Raw genomic sequence first — 11740 nt, forward strand, 5'->3', positions numbered from 1 at the left:
GTCAGTGATCTACCACTATGAGGCCATGCAAGCCCAAAGCCTAGCACACAGTAGCAGTAATAGTCTCAGTAACAGTCTCAGTAACAGTCACAGTAACAGTCGCCCTGGAACCTCCAGTGGTATCCGGAACAGGAAAGAAAGAGTGTAGATACACACACACACGGATCAAAAACACTGCGGAGAACATGAGAGCAGAAAACACCAGGACACAGCTGAAATCATGAGTGAGAGTGTGTGTGTAGGCTATTATGTGTGAGAGGGGGAGTGTGTTGTGAATATACATTGAGAAGGCATTATGTGTGAGAGGGGGAGTTTGTTGTGTATTTACAATGAGAAGGCATTATGTGTGTGTGTAATATATTTATGTGTGATAGTGTGCGTGTGGGTCTATATATGCTACCGGGATCTAATTTGTGTGTTGCTACTAGGATGTTGTGTTTTGACTGACCACCAGCAGGGGGCACCACTTGGTCCAGTAGCTTCATACTGGTCCTCTTCCAGATCTTCTTGATGACCGCTCTCAGCTCCTCGTTGGCCTGCTCCAGATTACCTACAGCACAGATAAACAACACATGTCCTGTCACTATCAATACAAACTGTACAGATGATACTGTTGTGGTGTTGTGCTGTGTCTCCTACCATCAGTTTTGATCTTCAAGGCTGTGCGTACTAATGCAAATAGGGTAGCATTGAACATCACGGTGCCGTCGCTGTTTAGAGGCATGTTCATGGCCACCAGTCTCTGAGAGAAGGAAAAAGGAGAGTTACTTACATGCTGTTTATAGGGATCAACACATGCCAGAAACATTTGAGAGAGAGAGAGACAGAGAGTTACAAGAGAGAGAGAGTGAGGGAGAAAAATAGAGAGCGAGAGAGAGGGATATCATAGCAGAGAAAAGGAGAAAGAGAGAGAGAGACCAGAGAGAGGGTGTACCTTGCAGGCCACTCTATGAGGACAGAGTTTGCCGAAGCCCAGAGGAGGCTGGATGCGTCGGAGCAGAGTGACCACGTCCAGATGTTTAATCCTGCCCCTGTGTCAGAGAGAGAGAGAGCAAGATATAAACATGCACTCAGAGACTATTGCAACAGAACAGACAGAAATTAATCTCAAACATAATCTCACACAGGTTAATACAGCCAAATATTTGCACTAAATAGACACACAAAACACACTTACTTGGCCTCTGGGTCATACTCAGACCAGATCCTCTTAAACTCGTCCAAGTGGTGAGGACCCAGGATCGACCAATCACGAGTCAGATAGTCAAAGTTGTCCATGATGACAGCCACAAACAAATTGATAATCTAGATTAGAAGAACAGAACAGGCTACAGTTATTGTGGGAATATAGGCCTGTATCTGTGTGAGCGTATTTGTGAGAATTTATAGTGTATGCCTGTATGCTGGTGTGTATGTGTTTGAGTGTGTGTCTGCTGAGTGTATAATAGGCTTGAACATTTTCCAGATTTTCATATCTTCATACCAACCTTCTCTCATCCCAGGATTTATGGTATTACCGGCATAGCACACAAGGGGGTGCTAAAAACGCAAGAAGAGCCCATTGGCCCTCTATTACCAGAATGCTAACAAAATAAGCACAAACTAATAATGAAATCACATAGACGCTGTTAGCTAAATGCTAATGAGTGAAAACAAACATAAACTAATTGCAAAGATAGGCAAATTAAGCTCATAAAGTTATGCAAGCATAGCTAGCAGCTATCAAATGTTATTTTCGGTGAGTGTGGACATTTACAAGTGAAAGTGAATGAGAAATTGTGCAAATGAACAAAGTTGCGATGCATGCTTTTCTGAAGAAAGAGCAGCATGTGTACATGGAGCAGAGGGGAGAAAAAAGGAGGGGAAAAAATGCTAGTAGGAAGCACAGGGAACAAATGGCAGCTGTAAAGATAACTCATCCAGAGCTCTTTGACTCCTGGTAGAAAGCCATTATAAGATATCTGATGGCAAACATTTAGTAGTAATTTGCATACAAGTGTAACTTCATTATCTCATGTGCAACACACACCTGAGACTCACCGCTAGATATAGAACGCTATGGACTCAGCAGCTCTCTTTCTCCCATTGTGCTATTTACAATCACGTGACTGGCTCAACTGTTCTGAGGAACTACGGTAACCTTCATAATGTAAAATAACATGACAGGTGAAATGAAGAACGCAATCTGCTTTATCTCCTAACGTATTGCACAATTTGACTGCAGGTATTAACTTTAAACGTAGCTACAAATATTCACATTTACTGTTAAATAGTTTTGACGATATTGAAAAACCATCCCGTGGCTGTTTCCAAATACCCCGGTATACGGTATATACGGTATACAGCGCAAACCTAGTGTATAAGTGTGTCCAGTATGTACAGTATGTACAGAATGTTGTGTATCTAAGTGTATTTATGCACCAGGAATGCACAGAGCATGTAGAAGCTGATGAAGTAGATGTAGGCGAAGCTGGCTCCACAGGTCATCTCCTCTCCAGGGTTGTAGTCAGACTCTGGGTCACACAGCTTTCCAGACACACACGCCAACATGATCTCCTGCCACGCCTCCCCCGTGGCACACCTGAGACCAAGACATGACTCGTCAAGATACCTCAGCATAACGTTTGCACAACCTATTCACAACCATATGTCATCAACATATCTCCTTACCTCGTCTGTGGTACACCTGGGACAAAAACATCACTCATCAGATAGCCTAGTCAGCATTACCATAATCTTTTCACAACCACATCTCCTGATGAAGACTTTTAGGGATAGTTTGGAATTTTGGCAATGAGGCCCTTTATCTACTTCGGATGAACTTGTGGATACCATTTTTATGAAATTTGAGATAGTTTCACAAGCCAATGCTAACTAGCTTAGCACAAAGACTGGAAGTATTTGGATACAGCTAGCATAACTTCCTTTATGCTGGACTTCATTGCTAAATTCCCGAACTATCCCTTTAAGGGTCAAAACGTTGTTAAAGGTAACTTTAGAGGAATGACGTTGCACGAGCAGCAATGCAGAATTTGCGATGAGGAAGAAGTATGACTTCGCTCTCAGACAGTCACACGTATATCTGTGCATGTGCACGGGTTCGCTTCATGCTCTTACAACGTGGTAGCTACGGGACCGAAATAGCAAAGATGTTTAGTCTTGCGCTTCAACGCTACATCGTCTGGGTGAACTCTGCCCATGTGACCTCTCACGCTGACCCCCTGACCCCTACAGACCTAAAGAGCAACAACACGGCCTGAGGGAAGGTCTGAAAGTTGTTGTTCCTGTTGATGTGGGTGCCATCCACCATGGCTACCTTCCCGAACACCTGAAACAAACAATATAGATAAACAAGGGTCAGTTTACATACCGTGTGAAGAACAGGGTTGTGTTCATTAGCGTATGCAATCGAAAACAATTTTACTACTCTTTATAAAGAGGTTTGGTGAGGCTGTTACTGTGAGACTGACCCAGGTGTACTGCTACTCTTTATAAAGAGGTTTGGTGAGGCTGTTACTGTGAGACTGACCCAGATGTACTGCTACTCTTTATAAAGAGGTTTGGTGAGGATGTTACTGTGAGACTGACCCAGGTGTACTGCTACTCTTTATGAAGAGGTTTAGTGAGGCTGTTACTGTGAGATGAAGAAGAAGATATTTTGGGGAGAATGGTTTAGTAACAAATAGTTTCTCAGTTTCAGTGACTCACCTGCATGCCGATGACAGCATAGATGAAGAAGAGCATGGCGATCAGAAGGGCGACATAGGGCAGAGCCTGGAGGGAGAGAGAGAGGCAGAGAGAGGGCAGAGTGAGAGACAGCGAGAATGAGAGCGAGAAGAATGAGAGAAATGGTAAGGAGAAGGAGAATGAAAGAAGGAGAATTAGAATGAAAGAGGGAGACAGAAAGCGAGAGGGAAAGAGACAGAAAGAAAGAGACCAGAGATAGTTCAATTCATTAATAGCCTGGTAAATGAGCTGAGTGGATGATGCCTACTCACCTGAAAGGACTTGATGAAGGTCCACAGGAGGGTGCGGATGCCCTCCCCTCTACTCAGCAACTTGACCAATCGCATGACTCGGAACAGTCGGAAGAAGGTGATGGAGATGCGAGCACTGTCCTCCGTGTTCTGTAGGAGACGGAGGCAGCATTAGAGGATCGGAGTGTGTGTGTGTGTGTGTGTTTGTAGAAAGCCAGCATGAGGGTTTGCGCTCAGACTAGAATGGAAGGTGGCCGGTGCGCAGGAGAAAGAATATACAGTATGTAGAGTTCAAAAGGTACTCACACTCAAAACCATGAAAAGGAATAACCTGTGTACACAGGGAACCTGGCTGTGCTTCAATGCCTGGACCAGCACTTAACAGTACTCAAAGTACTACATGCATGTATACTAAATCAAATGTTGATACTAACGGTGACTGGCCTTTACTGAGACTGAGATGTGAGATATATATGAGCTGATTCAGCATGTATTGCATCTTTACTCAACTAACATCTCTGAGGGTTGTTTGGGGGATGGTGGCGATTTTACGTATCCTTGTGATTCATCTTTGATCAAGTTTGCATTATATTTCACATTAATCTAAGTATCATGTTATGGCCATCAAGACACTTTCTGTTCAAACCAGACGAATCCTGGACTTGTTGCATCTACTAGGGCAGAGTTTCCCAACCCTCTCCTCAGGGACCACCAACCATTTCATACATTTGTTGTAGCCCTGATGACGAGAAGTTGGGGAAACAGCAGTGGGGTAAACTCTGTGGGAGGAGTTTAGAGTGACAGAGTGGGAGGAGTATTCCCATATGCAGTTTAGCTGGAGTGTATCTGCTATGTAACTGTATCTAAGAGGCTGGTGGTGAAGTTTTGCCAGGAGCCCTGCTACAGTACAGACAGACCTACATGGGAGGACGAGAGGGACAGGGTGCATGCTGTAGGAAAGAAAACCTTGCCATAACTTGACTGGACACATCAGCACAAGCATGGCACCCTCGGTCCAGAGTCACTGCATGCGGAGTCACAGTGGGACTGATCCCCCCAGAGAGGTCAGCCAGCAGGGGTCAGAGGTCATAGCAGAGGTCATGATCCCAACCCCATGGGGTCATCCATGGGTCACTGCCGCACGCAGAGGAAACATTGCACAGCAGAGACCATGCAGCGGTGTCAGCGATACAAACGTGAGGAGGAGCGGACAGAACCGCCCTCACCATGGGGATGCACTCCGCCACGTTTGAGTGACCGACACACTCTCCTTCAAAATAATAACCCCAAACCAAAAAAGGAAAATGAAGAGCAGAAAAACGTAAACAAAAAATACAACCAAAAAGAACCGTAAAGAAACCAAACCAAACCAATCTCAAAATGAAAACAGAACTTTTTAATTGTATAAATTAAAAAGGCGAGGTTTTGGAAGAGGCCATGTAGAAGATTAGAGGAGGTTATATAGATTGAAGACGATAAAATAAAGATCAACATAAACCAATGCAAGCCCAGAGAAGACAGGGCAGGGCCCTGATTGGGGGAAGAGCATCTTACCCCCGACTCATCCAACTGAGGAGCCTCCGTAGGCTTTAAAATCAAAGACCTGTGTTAATGACTCACACAACGGTATCACAACCCTCAGGTCTCCCTTATACTTTAACACAATATTATCACCATGTTTAAGACGTATGCACCATTAAAGACACACGTAACTACATATACTGTCACTACGCTTAAATTAAACTTACGTTAGGTTTAAGACTGACACACAACATTGTCTCGACACTTGACGTTTATACACTGTTTTTGTAACATTGAAAGACCGACTGACTCACACCTAAATCACAACCCCTATGTAACATAACGGTGATGACACGCAGAACAGAATCTTAACACTTTAAATGTTTAAGACTGTCAAGACAACATACTGTGACGCTTAAGAACTTCTATGTGGCGCTTACGTTGCATTTAAGACTGACATAGCATTAAGACAATATAACACTTAAGTTAACGTTTAAGACTGAAACATAACTTTATCACTCCCCCTGTGTAATGGTAATGACTGACATACATTATCGTAATGGTTTTAAATGGTTTCAACAGCAAGATGAAAAAGCTTGTGGCTCTACATATGGATAATGCTATAACAATGTTTCTGAAACATTATTTGACTGACCCAGACTGTTAATATGATGCTTATGGACATGATGTTCCAAACATAATGTTAACATGACTATAACAAGTGTTATTTTAGTGATAAGTCGCACAACCCATATATAACCCATTTATACCTGTCAACCGGTTATAATACTACAACCTCTTCTCCCCTCCTACTCATATAACGTCTTGTCCAAAGATTACTTTCAGATTACTTACATTCAGTTTTTCTACTTCAACATTTCACTTAAGGGGCTGGACATGCAGGCTAAAACTGTAAATCAAACACTGTCTTTTGCGAACTGACACTCGCTTTCTCCCACACACAAATCCACACAAACACACCCCACCAACACACATTTAGTAAAATATTACATACAAAGGTAGTCAAAGGTGTTTTAAAATATCATATTGTATTAGTCACAACTCTTAAAGGTCCAATGCAGCTGTTGTTTATCTCAATATCATATCATTTCTGGGTAACAATTAAGTAACTTCATTAAAATGGTCAAAAAGAAACAACAATAGCTTCTTAGCAAAGGGCAATTTCTCAAGCGAGAATTTTGCTAGGACTGTCTGGGAGTGGTCTATTAACTAATTTACAGCATGGTGATGTCACCATGGAAGGCCAAAACTCCATCCCACCAAAACAGGTTTTAATTTCAGGCACTTTTCAAACAGCTCTTACACTAAAATGGTATTAACATAATTTTCACAATTTCACATTATTATTCCAAACTTATAGTGTGAAAATATATATAATACAAGGTTTTTGACTGCACTGGGCCTTTAAAAATGCACCTATATGGGAAAACAGTATATTCTTCATCAAAACACAGCTGTGAAAACTGTGAAAGAAACTGTGAGAGAAACTATGAACCATTGTATGATTTCAGATGTATGATTTCACAGCAACAGTACAGGAAGAACACTGAGTGATGTCGTCAACAGTGGACAGTATGAGTAGAGTAACTCCAGACAGACATGCCTTCAGTTCATTCATCTCCTACAGCGCAGTGGTTCACGCTGAACAACAGGAACGTTATGAGGTGCGGAATGAACAAGAAATCATAACACATGGAATAATAAAGCTTGAGGAGGTTCTTTAGCTAATCCTGGTCAACCAACAGCGTTTGAAAGAGCATGCGTTCAGCATTGCCATGTTGTTGCAGACAAGCACCGCACACATACACGCAAGACAAGTTTTGATGATGAGGAGGAGGCGGCATTAGGAGCCGTTAGTGGTATCTGTTAGCATCGCACGCAGTAACCCCATGCATGTCGAGAGTCAGTCAGTGACCTGCATCAGAGTCACCGCTAGGGGGCGCTCTCATCGTCCAGTGCAGGGAGAGAGGGGTTAAAGAGAGAGAGTGAGGGGAGGGAGGAGAGGAAGAGAGAGAGAGAAAGATAGAATGTTTGGGGTAGAGAAAGGGCGAGAGGGAACGAAAAAAAGAGAGAGAAACAGAATAGAGGAAGGAAGAGACAGAGGTGAGAAATATCAAGTGACTGAAAGAGTTCAGAGAGAGAGCGAGAGAGAGAGAGAGAAAAAAGAAATGGCCATGCACCTGACTGAAGGCTACACACCTGGACCTTCTCTACACATGAGCTCCATTGTGAGCTTTAAGAGCTCACTACATAGGAAGACAGAACAGAAGACAGAGACAATCACTCACAGAGACATAAACACAAGATCAACAAAGAACCTCACAGTCAGCTACCTCATTGATTGAAGCACCATCAGTGTGATAGAGATGACAGTCATGATAACTTCCATCACACCTGCTGATGGGCTATAAGTGCACTGGTTCTTACATGAGGCTCATACACTGATTGTAAATTAACATTAGTTTAGCCTGCTACTTTTAGTTCCATGTGTGTCTATCTACATTGCCTGTGTTTGTGATTCAACTTTGACCCTGATTGAAATTTATATTGACCGTGCCGCTTTAATTGTGTTGCTAAGCAGAAGCAGACCCTACACAAAGCTGTGGAAGAAATATAATGTAAAAGTATGTTTCTCAATCCCATATTAAATCACCTCTGTCTGTACATTCTATTTCTATGTGTAGCATTGTGCCCTAGCTTTGCTCTGAGCTCCAGGGCCATTCTGTCTGGAGGAGAAACAGATAAGAGGAGGTATGGCGAGAGAGGAGGGTCAAACTTCACAAAGGGTCACAAATGGTTAGTGAGCAAGTGGACGGGACTGACCGGTGCAGGGCCACGTGCCAATCTTGGGTTGATGGGGGGAGAGGGGGGGGGCAGGACATGGGGAGGATGTTAGGGAGATGGGAATACCTGACACTTTCCAGCATGCATCAGGAGAGGAGGTACACAGCCCAGTGATGGGGTAACAACAACGAGCAGCTATATATAGCCACACATAAACATAGATCATAGATCACAAGTTAAAACCGCCAACTGAGTGGCGTTTCTGATCTAGTCTATGACAGACAGTGGACAGAACAGCAGCATGCAAACCAACAGTCAATGAAGGATGAAATGGGCCTCGCAAGGTCCTCTGTCAAAGCCTTGTGAAATCAACACCAAACCACCCAACAACAACATATAGAGGCCTGACTTTAACATATAAACACATGGAAGCACGCGCGCACACACACCAACAGCATAAGTATCCAACATATGCATGTTAATACAGGAAAAAACACACAGCTCTCACACAGACACTCATGCACTAAACACATTCATAATCCACATAAACTAAGAACAGACACTAAACACGTTCATATCCACATAAACTAAGAACAGACACGAACACATTCATATCCACATAAACTAGGAACAGACACACACACACTGACATATGGTGACTCCAGAGAAACAGCACTGCAGCTCAGAAAGTAGAGCACTCGGAGACATAGAGAGAGAGAGAGAGAGAAGAGAGAGGGAGAGAGAGAGAGAGGGAGGGAGTGAGAGAGAGAGAGAGAGAGAGAAGAGAGCGAGAGAGAGAGAGAGAGAAAGAGAGAGAGGGAGAGAGAGGGAGAGAGAGAGAGAGAGAGAGAGAAGAGGGAAGAGGGAGAGAGAGAGAGAGAGAGAGAGAGAGAGAGAGAGAGAGAGGAGAGAGAGAGAGAGAGAGAGAGAGAGTTGAGCAGTAAGGCTCTGCTACACTTCACCTATAAATAAGCACCTTTACTGAAATCTAACTCAAATATGAAAACAATGTAGTTTTCGATGTGTGTGGTGTGTGTGTGTGTGTGTGTGTGTTGTGTGTGTGGGGTGTGGTGGTGTGTGTTGTGTGTGTGTTGTGTGTGTGTGGGTGTGTGTGTGTGTGGTGTGTGTGTGTGTGTGTGTGTGTGTGTTCATTGTCAGAGGGTACCTGTCCATGACAGTCTGGGATATGTATTGATTAAACACATTATTGACATTATGTATGAGCATTACACAGTGCTGTATGTGACCTAAAAGAGTGCTGCGTTAGTAAAGTTATGTTAGTAGCAGTCATTTTAATAGAGCACTGTCCATCAGGGCCATGCAGAGAACAATGTTATGGCAGTAGTCTGTTACAGTAGCTGGAAGTAGCAGTCATCCAGCATTTTACCCTGTCTTGACACAATAACTATACCAGGCCAAGACTTAACCTGGGTTATCTGATTAACAGATGACTCTCTAGATTTCCTATAGCTTTTTTAATGACATTAATTCAGAACAATTCTTTGACCAAGACGATAAAACACTAGATGACTAATAGCATTGAGTTTCTTAATCCATTTACACTATAAATTGGGTCCCGAAGATAAAGTTGTTATGAAACAGATTAACACGCAAAACAGGGAGATGGATCATTGCCATACTTGCCTCTACAAGTTTCTATGGAAACAGAATGAACAAGAGGTATAAGGGTTAGAAAACCAAGCGGATACATAGCAACATCACACGGCTGTAACCCAACTATAGATCCCCATGGTTACAAAGCGTGGGACACCTCTATCGGGAAACGTCCATGTATACAGAGGCATCGTAACAGCTGTTCAAACAATAAAACATTTCATCATATCATACCATATAATACAGTACCCCATTGTATAAGATCTGAGTAGCACAAAAACACTGAGCTAGGTAAAGGGGTTCATTTCAATAGTGACAGTACATTTTCAGACAGGACAGTACAAGACAAGAATCACAAGCCAACTGAAGCCTTACAGACAAAGCCAATGGATATATGACCTAAACATATGTTATCAAACAATGACAAAATCCAATAGGATCTATTCTACAGATTATCATTTTTAGACACATATACAGTACATTTCCTAATCATCTATAGTGATTTGAGTGTTAATTTTACTGTGGGCATTACTGTAAATTAGGAGCAGCAGAATTGTAGTACCAACTAGCTAACATGGGGGCACTGTGGGCCTAATGTAAAATAATAGAATTCATGAGGGGAGAGGGAGAGTGATATGAGGAAGATGCTTGGATTTACTCTCTCAGTCTAATGTTCACTGAATGTAAGCACAAGCACCTTCCTCAATCTCAGAACACACTTGGGAATAATGTTGGTGCTACTGTCAATTCTGGCGTTATCGTAAGGCTTCAGTTGCAMGAGAGAGGCAGAAAAGGCAGTACTTACATTCACTTCAGTGATAGCAATATCAACGACGCTACCAACTACAATTAAGGCATCAAATGTGTTCCACGCGTCAGTGAAATAGTGCTGTTAACAGAAGCCACAGCACACAAGGGGAAGAGAGGGGGATGAAAAAGAAAGAGAGAAAACAGAGAAGATAACAGAGGCAATAATGTTATTGTGAACGAGAGAGAGAGAGAAAATGAGAAGAGAATAAGTGTGAATAGGATTGTGTAGGGAGGCAGCAGGTAGGGCCAGAGAAGGAGAGAAAAAAGACAAATAGAAAAGTAGCCATTAAGACCTGAGCAATCAATAACAGAGAGACTGAGTAGGCCCTTTGGTAGCAGAGGAGCTGAAGTCAGCAGAAACAGCAGGCCATACAACCAAAGACCAGCGGGTGCATTCAGTGAGGTAAAACGTCCAGCATGTCGCAGATAGAAATGTAACAAATAAAGCTAATACAATTGCCTATTCTATCTGACAGTCATATCTGTTCTACACAATACTTTTCTATCTAAACGTTCTGTAACGGTACACCCTCTTGAACACACCCCAGAACATAGATACATAGAGGGAGGACAGATGACCGGGAACAGATCAGACGGAACAGATCAGGGGCGGGGCCAAGGAGGGTTGGGTGGGGCTTACTTACATCAATCTCACTGAGCACAATGTCTACTATGCTGCCCATCACCACCAGGGCGTCGAACACATTCCAGGCGTCCCCAAAATACCCCTGAGTGAGGTCAGGGGAGTAGGCAGTGGTTAGGTGGTGAGGTTAATACTGGGCTACTGGTGTCATTTCAGTTACTTTCAAATGTTATCTGCATGTTTAATGCATATATTCCACTGTACAACTTTATTGTAAATGACAGTATGCAATAAAACACGTTGATAGAATTACTGAACTCTAAATGTTAAGGTATTAGAAAGTTAGCTAGGTCACTGGTTAGTGTTCCCAGGTATGCACTAGTAGTCACAAAGAGACAGAGAGAGAGACAGAGAGAGAGAGATACAGAGA

At 42.9% G+C, this 11740-nt stretch overlaps 1 pseudogene; it reads right to left on the reverse strand.

Annotated features, from left to right (window-relative positions):
* Positions 1-11740, reverse strand: part of LOC111970724 (voltage-dependent L-type calcium channel subunit alpha-1D-like) — a 101239-nt pseudogene that overhangs the window by 20707 nt on the left and 68792 nt on the right.

This window comes from Salvelinus sp. IW2-2015, linkage group LG11 (genome assembly GCF_002910315.2).
Source record: "Salvelinus sp. IW2-2015 linkage group LG11, ASM291031v2, whole genome shotgun sequence".
In the NCBI taxonomy this organism is placed as follows: Eukaryota; Metazoa; Chordata; class Actinopteri; order Salmoniformes; family Salmonidae; genus Salvelinus; species Salvelinus sp. IW2-2015.